Source organism: Thunnus albacares, chromosome 17 (genome assembly GCF_914725855.1).
Source record: "Thunnus albacares chromosome 17, fThuAlb1.1, whole genome shotgun sequence".
In the NCBI taxonomy this organism is placed as follows: domain Eukaryota; kingdom Metazoa; phylum Chordata; class Actinopteri; order Scombriformes; family Scombridae; genus Thunnus; species Thunnus albacares.
In genome coordinates, this window is record NC_058122.1 from 12,617,715 (window position 1) to 12,633,087 (window position 15,373).

At 39.3% G+C, this 15,373-nt stretch overlaps 1 pseudogene; it reads right to left on the reverse strand.

Moving 5' to 3' along the window:
- Positions 1-6,884: 6,884 nt before the first annotated feature.
- LOC122966947 lies at positions 6,885-11,858 on the reverse strand (annotated as a pseudogene).
- Positions 11,859-15,373: the final 3,515 nt, after the last annotated feature.

The window sequence follows — 15,373 nt, forward strand, 5'->3', positions numbered from 1 at the left end:
AATTAGCTGAGTTGGTGACTACTGACTGATGGACATGCACATTTTGAAAAATCTCTCCAAAGATTCTATACATTATCATAAAAGTTGTATCTCTAAAATGCATAAGACTCACCTTTCCAATATTTACAGCAAATATTTTGTGGTATAATTTCTGTATAATGCTGTATACAACTTATAAAAGTGATGTGGAAACTTGAATCCTTTAGTGCACATACACTTAGAACAAACTTTAAAGTGAAGTATGGTACATCTTGTGTCCAGCAGTTAAACCTTTTATATTAATCATATTTGCATATTCAAAGATTCTGAATTTTTTATGAGGGAGAAAGCAAAATTTCATAGAAATCCTGCAAATATTTGTTGAGGTATTTCAGTCTGGACCAAAGTGGTGAACCAACTGAGCAACTGCTGTTGCCAGGCTGCGAGTGTGATTAAAATGAATGTATAAGGGCTACTACCCCTCACTGCTCAACCAGTTTACAGCTGAAAGTCAGAACTTTAACCTGGTTTACTGTTTAATTGTAAGCGTAATGTAACAAACTGCTTGTTATCTGTCCTGCTGACTTCAGATGGCTGCAGGAACTGAATCAATGTAAGGAGAAGGCTTTCAGACAGCCTAAATGAAGCTGTTATTAAATTAATAAATAATGCATAGAACAGAAATTGTTTAAATATAAAAGTAGGTGTATCATTGATCTAACAGTTTCCTTAGCTCAGTATGCAGGACTCATAGATCAGCACTAGGGGTGTCACAATTCTCCACATCCACAATTTGATTTGACTTTTAAATTTAAGTTCAAAATTCGAATCGAATTTTTGATTTAACCATTTTTTTTAGAATTGACAGCTATGCCATTGTTAGACTCAGGTCTGGGTATCACTGGATAATCCGTAATTCATTTGCAATTCAAAAACCAAAAAACAGTAAATATGTTATTTGATTCAACCTCTCAAATAACGAAAAACCAATCAAAAACAGACGCACTTATCGTTTCCGCTGCGGTCGCATCTCTGCAGGTATTAAATAAACTCAGATGTTTTTTGGAGAGGGGGTATTTAATAGTCAGCATCCCCTGCAACTCCAACTGGATCATGTGCTATGGATTCACCCACTGATTTCTTTATGAAACACATTCACAACCAAATTTGTATGTATTTCCCTGCATGACCAAGAATGAAAAATCAACCATTACAGTGGTTTAAATACTTTGATAGAATAGAGTGTAAAGACGCAGTTTTCTGTAAAATGTGCAGATTTAGGTTTTCGTGAGCTGATCAGTACTGAAGCAACAATGGCTGTAGACTATAATAAACCTCCCGCCCCATAACCAGTTGACCTGTTCATGGTTTTATATTAAATATCCTCAGCCACATATTCTTGGGAAAATATAATTAAATGAGCAACTTAACATTTTACAATCACAGGCTATAAAACGCCTTTTCTTAACACAGATAGTGGCATTTGGAGTCAGGTTGCGGTGGACAGGCAGCCATTTGAAATGGAAGGAAGCCCACTGACAGTAGACAGCCCAAAACAGTAGTCAAACGCACCACATCCACCACAACACAATGCTCTTCCTTAGCCTTCTGTTATTAAAACCTGACAAAAAAACTGTATTTCTCAGAATTGAAGGAGAAATAATTACAACTGATGGCCTTAAGATAAACATATCATATTGTTCAGATACTAAAGACACGGTGTTTTTGTGTTTTGAGAAATGTTAAAGATATCATTAAGAGAAAACCTTAACATGGTGACAGTGTGGAAAATACTTCCGACTGGCGGGTATTCCGGTCAGCCAATTGCAAAGCTTCAAATTCTGTTTACTGCACAGTTTATGGCTGATCGAGTTTATTATACATACACACATTATTTTCTTTACAGTTCAATGTACAGTACAGTACGTTGATGATGATTGTTACCACCATCCTGCAGTACTATATAATGTTATACTGACTATAGCGTGGAATATAAGTTCCCAGATATCAAAAATGATATGGCCCAGATCCAGTCCAGAGCCTCCATAAGTTTTGGGCCAGATCTGTAAAATGGACCCGGGCTGGTGTCCTTAATAATGGTGCGGATCCGTTTTTTCGCTTCTGGGCCGGCACTGGGCCAGCTCCAGAACGGATGAGATTATTTTGTAGTCATTTGTCCGAAGGTGGGCCAGATCTGGTTCAGTTCTGTACTGGATCCGGCCCAGAGCTTCCATAATTTCTGGGCCAGATCTGTAAAATCTGTAAAATTCTTATCTGGGCTGGTACTCGGCTAGCTCCAGATTGGATCACTCTCTAGCCATTTTGTTCAAATATTTGCTGTATCTGAATTAGTTCTGGGCTAACCTTTATCTTTTCCATTACTAAATTCAAACTAAAAAAAAGTATCTCTGGATATAAATTTCTAGAACTAGATATAGTTCTAGACCTTTGACACACCAAAGCACACTGGGAAGAACTAATGTAATTGTCAGGGACCAAGCAGTAAGGCTCAAGAACACCAGGTGTGTAGCATAAAACATTGTTATTTATTTACAATTTAATTTAATCTTAAAATTCAAATTCAAAATACAAAGATCACTAGAGAAAAGTAAAACAGCATAATGAACTCAACCGGGTTCTCCCACTGCCTGCTGTCACTTCCACTTCCTCATGCCACTTCTTTTGCTGGATCCATGAAAAACAAAAAGTTAGAACATAATTTAAAGCAAGCAAGAAATGACAGAATGTTAACCAAAATGTGTGCATACAAATTAGCAAACTGTCAAAAAATAAAGTGTGTGCTGTGGGAAAAACAAAAGGCTATGTGTACTGTCATTACTTAAAATGTTTGTATGTTAATGGTGCTAAATTTTTATTCAGTCTGTGCCAGAGCAATTTAACACAACACCACAAACAAACCGACTAACGTTACAAGTACAGAGGTGAGTGAACCTCTCTCTTAGCTAGTCACAACAACTAAATGAACAACCAAATACAATATGCTTTTCAATGGTAATACATATTGCAGCGCATTACGCAACTTATTACACAGCGATCAGACAATGAATTACAGTCAATTTAAGATGAAATTTTTAACTTCTTTACATTACTTATCCAATAAGACTGCAAAACTTTAACTAACTTATAGCCTGGATTTGAAAATTACTGTAATGATGGGGAAATCAAAGCAGGAAAAAAAACAAACAAACAAAAAACTTACTACTGATCCGCCGCACTCTGGGGGAACCTGAACCTGAAATAGAGACCGGTTGTGCTGTCAAATGGTGCTGTTTCAAACTAATGTTAGCAGTTAGCCTTAAGGTTAGCCGTTAGCCTATATGCTACTGGCTACATTACTATGAGCAGCTAACGTAACGTCAACAGATAGTAAGATGCGGATGAAAAGCAAGTTGTGGGCAACATTGGTTGTAACATCACTAATAACAAACACAGAGTTGTTTATTCATTATTAATTCTAACTAACTTAGCTAGTTAAGTAAGCTAGCCCGGCTAAAAAGCTAGCTGTTGCCGATATAATATTATTAGCAAGCTTAAATGGGAAGTCAAAACCTTCTGAAATTATGTTAAGAAACATAAAACCACTTTAAATACTGTTTTGCCACAACATTGTTCGCCTTACCGTTATAAATAATTTTCCAGGGCTGGAAGAAAAGCCGCCAACATACATGGTCGCTCAGGATCATGGGTAGGCTAATGTCTGACAAAAATACTTGATTTCTCAGAATCAAAGGTGAAATAATTAAATAATAATAATAATTAAAACGGATGGCCATAATCTTTCGTATTGTTGAGTTATCAAGGACACCTTCGTGTTTTGTGTTGAGAAATGTTAAATACATTAAAATCGACAGTGAGGAAAATACTCATATGCATCCTCTCCGGTCCGCCCATTGGACTGGTAAAATTAAAATAAAGAAATAAAAACAAGGATAATATCTTGTAATTAAATGTTGAATGATATAGCAGTTATAGTTAAAAATGAATAACAAATGAGAAAAAACATGCTGCCGGCGCGAAACCTCAAGAATGAGCACCTAGCAAGCCGCCATCTTGGCCTGACCAACTTTGCTGTTGAACGAATACCTAGTAGATGTGACCTGTAAAAGTCATCAGTGAATGAGTGAGGGGAAAAAATAGAGAGCGGGATGACAGCAAAGGATTTTTAGTGAGCAGCGAAATTGCAGGAGTTACAGAGGAAGACCTTGTGTCTGAATTAATAGAAACTCCATTTTCAAGATTCCATTTCAGGAGAAACTACAAATAATCCATAAAGGTCGACCATTACCTGCCTTGTCAGGATTGGTGCAAACTAGCAAGAGCTACCAGAGGAATTTTCAAGCTAAGAGCTAATAAAGTCGCTATCCGTGGCTAATGGACAGCCCATGCACCAACAAGCTGTACTGCTGAGATTGCTTGCTTTTCAATCCTGACGGGGCTCTGCTCCATCACAGGATTTAATAATTTGAGTTGCTAAACTAAAGCAGCTCTGAAACATCAATCTACCCCCGGACACCTGTGTGCCACTGTCTCTCTGAAAACGTTTTGAGACACGTAACCTGCAGTTGAGTGAGCAACACCAGAGAGAGACCACCGCACACAAGGAGAAGGTGAGTATGGGCAGAAATGTAATTAGAAACTGAATTTGAATCATTTATATTTGAATTTGAATTGCTCATCTTGAATAATTGTATTGAAAAACTGAATCCGTTAAACTGCTAGTGTTCCACAGGCATTGTTCGTTCACTGCTATGCGCATAAACTGAATTTGGTCATGTCTCAAGGTGCTCAAAGATCAGGGAATGCAAAATCTTTTTTTACCCATCTCAGTGGCCTTGCAGCGTTCACCTAAATGAACGAAATAATTGGATGGCATATGCCAGTGCCAACTACCCAGAGTTGCTCCAACATAATGGATGTATTCATCTCACTTGGTCAACACAGTGCATGATTGTAGATCATCACAAGGACTTTTATGCTGACAGCGTTTGCAGTGCACATGGGTATGTCAACCTTATTTCTGGCTACTTTCAACTCCATCTTTGCACACTCAGATGTACTGTACATTCTGCAGTGCAAAGAGTTGGGACATGCAGTTTTGTCTGAAGAGGATGAGTGAGTTATGCATGCCAGGGAGTTCATGAATTACTGCAGCATGGAGGCCCTAAGATCCTGCCTGTCATCCCCCAGCTCATCGTCCCCATCAGGAGTACCCTGAACACGAGAAACCATCAGGTGATGGCCACCACAATGAAAGTCCTGCAGCAGCTGGTGATGTCTGGAGACAAGGTGGGAGAGGCTCTCGTGCCGTACTACAGACTACAGACTCCATTTTCAGAATCTTCAAGAACATATAAACATACAAACTCTCAAAGTGGCATTGAATACAGCCAGCACAAGAGAGAGAACATTGGTGACCAGATCCAGGAGGAATAAAAACTCAACATAAAACTTTTGGGAATCAGTTAGGAGCAGGTTTGGTTATTAGCAGTTAATAATTATCGAAGATTGGTTGGGCCAGGAGGGGAGTCCTCAATTGTATTCATGTGTGATAATGTTAGCCACCATAGTAGTCATTTCATTATAGAGACCATTTTTTAAAATTTGACCTCATGTTCCTTTATCATCTCATTAGACTTGCCTGTTAACTAACCAACATCAACACACACACACTCTTTACAAACCCTTATCAAAATCCTATTTCCTATGTTTCAACAGCTTAGTTTGATCTCATAAGTCCTGCATCAGGACATAAACTTCCCCATCAATTTTAATACACCCTAATATATAATGCTTGTTCTTGAAACAGTCTGTTTGTCTGTCTGGTTGTCCATCTGCTTGGTCTTGTCATATCTTGTCATGTCCTGTCATGTTTGTCTGTCTGTCTGCTTGGTCTTGTCATTCATATCACATCATGTTTATAAGTATAGGGGAGGGAAAAAACACGTACATACATAAAATGAAAGGAAGGGGGATAAGGTTATATTTTCTTTTTTTTTCTCAGCTGCCTGATTTCTTACTCACACTAAAACCTGGCACCACATCATCCCAGCCTTAAAAGAGCTCCACTGGCTTCCTGTCTCCCACTGGATCAACTACAAAATCCTGATCATAACCTTCAAAGCCCTTCACCAACTGCCCCCCCCCATCCCATATCTCACAGACCTCCTCTCCCCCTACCAACCCTCTCAGCTTTCTCTAGAGCACCTCCCAGGCTCTGGAACTCCCTCCCCCCTAGACACTAGAGTCCTTTATTGTTTTCCAATCCCGCCTCAAGAACCATGTTGAATAAATTTCTTTCTCATAACAACACATTACATGGTCATAAATATCCAGTGTTTCTGTCCTTAAATTGCAAGCGACTTTAAGTAGATTTCCAACCATTATATCTATGTTACCTGTAGTTTAAAAAACATCTTAAAAATATATTTAAAAAAAGTCCCAGATGCCCAAGGGGGCAATTTTTAGTGACCCATATCTCCACCACCCTGTGGTGTTTTTGGGGAAACAGGAACATGTTCAGAGGCCATGACGAAAGCAGAGAATCTGCAAACAAGGGGAATTATTTGGAGTTGTCGGACTACTTAGCTGAATATGACAGTGAGCTTTTCATTCTGTCTCCAAATTACGCACCTTTTGCTGACATATGCTGTTCTTATGAGGCCTCTATAAATTATTACTAGAAGACATTTAAAACTTGAATAATTAATGTCATTCGTTTTAGATTCGTTTTTAATCAGACGGTGGATATGTACAACATGATGTGATGTTGAAGTTATCTGGTTAATTCAAATGCAGCAGCACAGCCCAGAACCACATCAGCAGCACACATCAGAGCAGCAGCACCAGCACAGCTCAGAACCACAACAGCAGGACAGACCAGAGCAGCAGCACCAGCACAGCTCAGAGCCACAACAGCAGGACAGACCAGAGCAGCAGCACCAGCACAGCCCAGAATAGCAGCACACACAGAGAACAGAATTAGCCAGATGATGGAAGAAAGACAGGATAGAAGAGGAAGATGGTAGATTATTCTCAAGGGTAAGGACTGCTTAGCTTAAAGCTTGCATAAGTAATGTCATTCATTTTAGCTTGTTTAAGCAGATAGTGAATATGTACATGATGTGTTGTTTAAGTTATCTGGTTAATTCAAATGCAACCCAGAATGACAGCAGCAACACAGCCCAGAGTACCTGCAGCAGCACAGCCAAGAGTAGCAGCTCGCACACAGAACAGACTTTGCCAGATGATGGAAGAAAGAGAGGACAGAGGAAGTTGTAGAAGTATACTGTAAACCTACAATTTGCATCTCCAGTTTTATTGCCATGGACATGAAACGGCAATAAATGGCTTTATTAAGGCCATTAAATGGCTGATAATAACTTACAAAGAGCTTGTACCTTTTCCCATTTCTCCTCATGAGGTGTAGGCTAGTCAGTATGAGACATCTGATATCTACATTCAACTTGTTTGTATGGCATTGCTGCCGTTACTTCTGGCAGAGAGATATTGATTCTACATTAGGTTGTAGCTCGTTGTCTATCTTACTACAGTAGGAAAGAGGTGTCGTTTGTGTTTTAAGAACATTTCGCTTATGAGTTATTGATCCAGGAAGTTGGAATGTGTCAATATATTTCCAACTTTACCAAAGTGCGTAGCATAGCCTACAAACTCTAGTTTTTCTGTCAACGATGCATTCGTTGTACACAACTCACAGGGAATGCAAAATGTTTCCACACCAGTGACTTCAGGGAAGCAGGAGGATTTTACAGTTCTTTTCTGTCATCTCTGACTCTGGCAGCAGCCATGGTGTCTTGAAAAGTAATGCAGATGCAGGCTACCAGTAAGCTATGCTGTCGTTTTTGAAATGTCTTTTTTTTCTTGGACACGCCCGCCACATGCGTGCAAGTGAGCGGGAGTGGGAGAATCGTTCATTCATTGATTTCAAAGGTCGAAATCAGATGCTCATTTTGATCAATTTTCGATTTAGAATTGCAATTGTGACACCTCTAGTCGGCACCATGTATTTGATGTTTATCAAATCCATTCTTCCCTCATCCTCACCTCTTCCTTCATCGCATCTGCAGTGGCACGGATCAGGTCATTCTGGATTTTACTTGACGTCCCAGTAAACACTTTAGATGATGCCAGGTGGCATTCAATGCTACCTTGAGAGTTTATATTCGTGTTCCTGAATATTCTGAAAATGGAGAAGATCTGTCTGTAGTACGGCACAAGCGTTTTTTCCCCTAGGTTGACTGTTTATGGGTGGCGAGGGGTGGTGCCACTCCCGGGGGGGGTGGGAGCTGCTGCAGGACTTTCATTGTGGTGGCCATCACCTGATGGTTTCTCGTGTTCAGGACATTCCTGATGGGGATGATGAGCTGGGGGATGACAGATCCTGGGGCCTCCATGCTGGAGCAATTCATGAACTCCCTGGCATGCGAAGAACTCGTACAAGTGAACCATCTCATATAAGCCATCAAAGAACAGAGACAGGTTGTGGGTGATAGTCCAGTTTCTCAATATCCACCTTACATACAGAGCAGTTACCTCCTGGGTTATGCTGCAGTGCCAATGGCAGCTCTCCACACTCATAGAATGAGAAAAATTTGGTTGGTTTAGAAGGGTGCTCCCGAAAAACCCTGTAGCCTCGACCACAGTGTTCTTCATGGGGGCCTTCACAGTGAAGCCTTGAGCTTTTACCTCCTTCTAATTCTGGGTCTCAGTCAGAGAGCAGAAAGTTGGGAGACTCAGCAGCCACACATTTCTCCGTTCACTGTTTCTCTGTTTAGTGTCTTCAGGTTAGGCTACCCCATTGTTGCTAACTAAACCTTCACTTTTCCAGCAGTTGGGGAAACAACAGACGTGTCTTTTCTTGGTCTTGATATGCTGCAGCATTTATTAACACACTGCACACACTGTAGTCTGTGCGGTACATTTACTGCCTGATTGACAACTTACTACTAACTTTTCCCTCTGCTCCGCTCACATTCACCATCACTTTTCTGCCGCTCACTCTCTCACTCAACCACTCACTCACCTGCTACGTACACATATCACGTACTGCCCTATTCCTTAAAAGGAGTTACGCTACCAAGAGTTTCCTAGGCAACGCCACGGAGGTTAACTCACATTTCGGAACAGTGCTGCACAGAGGCTCCCAAACACTATTGATTTCTGAATGAATGGATATTTGGCTTTATTTTTGACATTAAAAATATTTTTTTGGCCTGGCGGCAGGTTTTCGTTGTGCACTTATAGAGGAAACACTGGTGGTCTTCTATTAAGTCAGACATAAAAAGGCTGATTGGGGACATCAAGATATGCATGGACATTCTAAAAGCTTTATTTGAATCCTGTTGCTAAGCCCCGCCCCCATGGTTACTGTTGCTATGCTGGGTATGTTTTTTTTTCTTTTTTTCTGTATCCTCAAAACAAGAGCGTACAGGCAATCATAATATTGTTTGCATTGTACACTCAGAGGTGTTTCTAATATTTTGTCCATCCCATTTATATGAATTAGGGTAGGCTAAATTATTAGAAGCACCTCTCAGTATAATCCAGTACAGTTCAACAGCACCACATACTACAACCTCCAAAATGCCCATAAAATCTATCAACACCTCTCTAAAAAAGATTAAATGAAAACTGAACATTATAACTGTTGGGACTCAGTTAGGAGCAGGTTTGATTATTAGCAATAGTTCATAATTATTGAGGATTGGTTGGGCTGGGGAGGGGAGGGGAGTCCTAAATTGTATTCATGTGTGATGTTAGTCACCATAGTAGACATTCATTGTAGAGACCATTTTTTGAAACCTCACACTCCTTTATCATCTCATTAGACTTGCCAGTTAACTAACCCCACCAGCACACACACACACACACACACACACACACACACACACACACACACACACAGATATTATAAACCCTTATCAAAATGCTATTTCCCACCTTTCAACAGCTTACACTTTGATTCATGTCATGTTTTAAAAGTACAATATATACATATATAAAATGAAAGGAAGGTTGAAAAGGTCATGTTTTCTTATCTTTTTTTATGTCATCATTTTGGTTAATTAAATAACAGTTTAATCATGATCCTAGTCCAAAATATTGATTAACTTTGATATAAATGGTTTTGATGAAGATGTTTATTGGGATGATCATTTTAATGATGATGACTGTTATTGTTACTGTTTTAATTTTACAGATGTCACAATCTATTATGTATGACGATAAGAATAAGGAGGATGTTGATTCTGATACATTATTATCATCATTATGTATTCTTCCTCTTATTATTATTATTGTTGTTGTTGCTATTGTTGTGTTATCATTATTGTTATGAACTTTACAAAGACAGACTGGTAGGATGAGGATTAGGATAGGATTATTATTATTAAATAGAATACTATTAACAATATTGCACAATTTATAAGACAACAATGATTATTATTATTATTATTATTATTATTATATAGATTATTATTGGTGGATCTAGATTGAGGATGATGACATTATGCTTAAAATATAATACACTGACTATTTCCATTAGTATGATGATGTTGATTTTTGCACAGATGATTATAATTTTTATTTTTTATTGCTATTTGACATGCCAATAGGATGATGAATAAGGTGTTATTGTGGGGGTTTTTTGTGGTTCTTCTTTAATTTGTTTATTTGCTGGAGAGAGATGTCTGTGATGGCTAACCTCCACCAAAGCCTCAATACTTCCTCGTATACATTTTTGTATGGCTGCATATTATAATTGTTACTGACTGTGTTATTAACAGTGTTTCAGCAGCCTTGTGTCTTTAAAGAACTGTATAAATTGCCACTGGGCTGGCCTTGAAATTTTAAGTCAAATCTGAAAATACTGTAGAATAAAGCATGAAACACACTTGGTGATGTTGGTGTAATTTCCTATGACTGCCACTAGATGTTATAAAAGAGCCATATTTTACTAATTGTACCTTTAACTGAGTGGGTTTGTGACAGCTTTTGGTTCTCATGTTCCTCAAACAACAGCTCCTGATCTGAACAGCCGTGGTTGTACAGTACCTATTAGCATAGGTGCTACTCTCTGCTTCTGTTTTCAGCTCTAATTTTGGCTTTATTGTAAGCAGTCCCCCATATAGCATCATCACTGAATTCCAGACAAATTATATCTTTACAATTCTGCTGCCAAGAACAGAAAGTTGGAGCTTTCATTCCAGTGTCATTTTATTCACAGGATAATCATTAAAGCTGCAAGTGAATGGTGAGATATCCTTTGCATTTCACCACCTTGAACTTCCTCTTATATGCAAATGATATTTTATGCCATGGGGTGTATTCCATTTGCATAGAGGTACTCTTTTCGGCAGCTAACCAGTGCAGGGACAAAAGTTTACATATTCATCTGCAATGATGCAATCAGAATGAATTAAACAATGTGATCTTATAGATTTATGAATGTCCTTTAAATATTTTTGTAATAAATATCTCTGTGTGTGATTGTACTTACATACATGTATGTGAATGTGCAAAGAGAAACTTTGTACATTCAGATTCGTGCTTAATGATGCACAGCGTCTGTAAGGATCAGCTGGAACTCTGCGTTCTGTCTGCTTGAGTACTGATTGCATCCCAGTTGAATCTAGTGATGATGCCCACATCTCTATACGGCTGTCGAGGCATGAGGCCGCCGATGACATGGCCAGCGTTCACACTCTAAAAACCCTGTCCGCAAACATTTATTCAGAGTGTCTTAAACACTGCATCTATGCAATATTAATTATGACAGTTTAGAAAAACTTAGAAAATGACTTCAGAGAATTCTGTCTCACTTGGTAAATAACCTCATTCATGACCAAGTTCATTTCACTTCCTTAAATACACAGGAAAAGACAGTAGAGGGATCTTTTTTTCTTTTCACTCAGTACTTAATGTTTCCTGTACTTCTGTTAGGATCTTATTCTAAAACCCAGGGTTTCAATTACTGCTGATTTATACTGAATCTTATTTAGTCTCTTTGCAGAAGCCATGTCTTTGTTCCTTCACTGGGTACTGAATGGTGTCAAAGCACTTCTAAAGGGTTACAGAGCAGCAAATTTGTTATAAAAATCAATAACATGTGCATCTTTGCTGGGCTGGAGCTGTGAAAGGCAATAATGTTAATGGATTGAGAGCAGAGTTGCGTAAGCACAAATGTTGTCAAGACACATTTTAAAGTGTCTAACATAAATGTTACAGTCAATCACGCCACCACGACTCTGACATGATATTTGAGCTATGGCCGCCCTTGAAAGAAATAACGGGGCAGGGAGACGACAAAAACCAGAGAATACAGCGCTCAGGATAAGCTTCGGTGTCTCTCCCCCTCTCACTCTCTTTGTTCCTCTTCTCAATGCTACACTTGGTTGCCATGGAAACACACTTGCAGCGCTTGAGTCGTGAGACCAGTCAGCTGAGATACCTCGTCTGGTAAACAAACCTGCAATCTCAAGTGAATATGTCGGGTATGCGTCAGAGTTTGTCAAAAGATGTAGACATCAGCCAAAGGTCATGGGTGCTAGAAAGGTGGCAGGAGCAGAGGTGGAACTCAGACAGCAGTTGTGACAACTTTAAACTTCTGGTGCAAGTTATAATATTTTATTCAGCTTACATTAAACAACAGAAATGGTATGAGCCTGTTTAATTGTAAAGACTAGGAACATAAGTAAGCTGACACAGATACTGCCTGTAATACCAATGAAATTATTCTAATCCAGAGTAGTGAGTTCATTAGCTGTTTGTCATACAGCAACCACAATAACAGGCAAAACAGAGACATACATACATGTGGTGTTTGAGATTACCACAACGAAGACCAGAAAACTCGACAGATGCACTGTAGGAAAAGAATGTTTCCTCTATAAATTTGCTTTAAAGTGAGGCTGGAGCTGATTCAAACAGATTCTAAACACTTTAAAAAGCCGAGCGTCCTTTAACTGGCCTCTAACAGTTCAGCAATTTTAGCACTTAAACATAGAGAATAATCTTTGCTAAGTGGAACAAAGTTATGCAGACCTTGACCTACCTACCGTACAAGAAAGCCGAGCATGGATCAAGGCAACACCACCAAAGAAGCTCTGAGTGGAGGAAATACATAAGTAGATGGAGTTGACAAGGTGCACCAAAGCAGTTTCCCAAGAAAATTATAAATAAAAAATAAATCAAGTAGTAAAGCGTAGAGTGGAACGCACCCAGCTGAAAAGATTTCTGAAATTAGATTCGTTAATGTAACATCAAGAGTCATGGCCTCAAAACTGTGCAGTAAGTAGTGGCTTGATGACAACCCTACTTGTCTTCACTGTAATAGTTAACCTCGCAAAAAGGATCCAAAATGAAAGTCCCTGGCAGTAACTGGAGAATATAAGAGCAGCTATTAACTGTTTGGCTGTCAGGAGAAGAGTACCATGCATCAAAGTAGCTTTGTATGTGAGAGTGAAGTTGGGAAAGAATTATTTATGACTCCACAGCCGAATGAGGCTGTTAAGAAATGCAAGTAGACCGGCCAGCATTTTGAGGTCCTGTATGAGAATCAGCACAAGCCTGAAATCTGACATTTTGTGGTCAGACAAAAAATATGAGTCATCCCTTTACCTTCTTATTGCACCAGTGACTAAGCCAAGTCCTTATGTCCCCCTAACATTTTGTTCCAGAACAAGACTGAGTATTTCAACAGCCATTGGCCAGATAGCTATGGTATGTCTTGACACAACTGAACTTTCATCCACCATCAGGTCAAAATCCATGAGAAAAGTACCTCAAAAACCAATTAACTTGATTTACATAAGTTTTGCTGTTGATTACATTCTTTACCTGTTTTCCACAGTGTTTCATGTCATACTGTATCTTCTCCAGTCCTATCCTCTAGTTCCCTCTAGTTTTCCCTCTAGTTTTCCCTCCTGCTCAGCTCTTCCGTACAGCTCGATCAGTTAATTCGGGGGTCATGCACTGGATCTGATGTGCAAAGGTGAAGTTGGAATAAAAACTTCTTAGCCATGCAGCCAAGGCTAATGGAGGGTGAGTCAGGAAACGGAACCCCCCCCTTTTCTTTCTCTCGGCCTTGCTCCAATTTTGGCCTTCTGCTCTTCTAATTTCCCTCGATTGCATTCAGCCAATGAATGCAGCCTCAGAAAATTAGTAGATCAGAGCTGACCAAGTGCAGTGAGGATTATTAGAGCAGGATTTTCCAAGTTTAGTCCTTTTGAAGGCGAGGTTACGACTCGGCTGCACGGAGGTTAAAAAAGATGATGTGGAATAAGGATGTCAGCATTAAGAAATTAAGATGCAAAAAAACCCCCAAAACATTGTTATCCATTCATGGCATAACTGTATTTTTTCTTCCGGTATACAATGTACTATTGTGTGTGGAAACATAGGCATTAACTAGCTCATCACACATGGCTACACATCCTCCCAGTAGCAGCGATAGATAACAGATTTGTCGAGCATCATGCCAAGACAAGCCATTGTGCTATTGCTTAACACTACAGGCGCTGATAATGATAAAATACTAATGAGAGTCTCAGTACTGCAGCTAATAGTCCTCCACTGACAGAGAAAAAAGACAGAGATGGAGAGCAAGTGAGTTAATGAGCTGAAGTATGCACGTGTGTTTGCATGTGTCTGCTTTCACTCGCTTTTGTGAGTGAGAAGGATCGGAAGGGAGAAAAAAAAAAGTGAGAAATGAGGAGAGGAAGAGTGTTAATTGAGTATGATCACACCTCTGACATATTCCGTCATGTGAAACAGGCGGTATCAACCTCCCTGTCGCCTACACGCGCATGCAGAACATCATCAAAACCTTCTCATTCCTGTTTTCCCACAGCTTGATTCACAAACTGCTGGAGACTTCTTTCATTCTTCGTAAAGCTTCACATGTTTATGTGGACAAATTGGGGGAAACACTATGGCCTCTGATCATCCTAATGCAAACAAACCTATTTGACTTTATTGTGAGATTGAAACAATACATCAATAAATGAATCTTTCATCGTAACTGAGAAGAATACCCCAAATCATTGCAGTGGTCTTACAACAGGTGTTGCTTTTTGCATGGATCATCTTAGTCGGTGATTAACTTCCTTGTCTGTTGATGCGACTGAATCTGTCAGTATAGTTCATTCTTTCGTTTCCTCCTCTCCCTCCCACCCTTCAACTCTTTTTACAATATAATCTGTAAATGAGGTTGATTGTGTGCTTGTCTTTTCCGTCTCATTTTATCCCTGCGTATGCACATGGATAATTCCAATTTTGCAGACTTATAATGATTTATTCAATATGATGTCAATAGAGCCCTTCTGTTTGCTATTTTTAACATGTTATCAGTTAATAT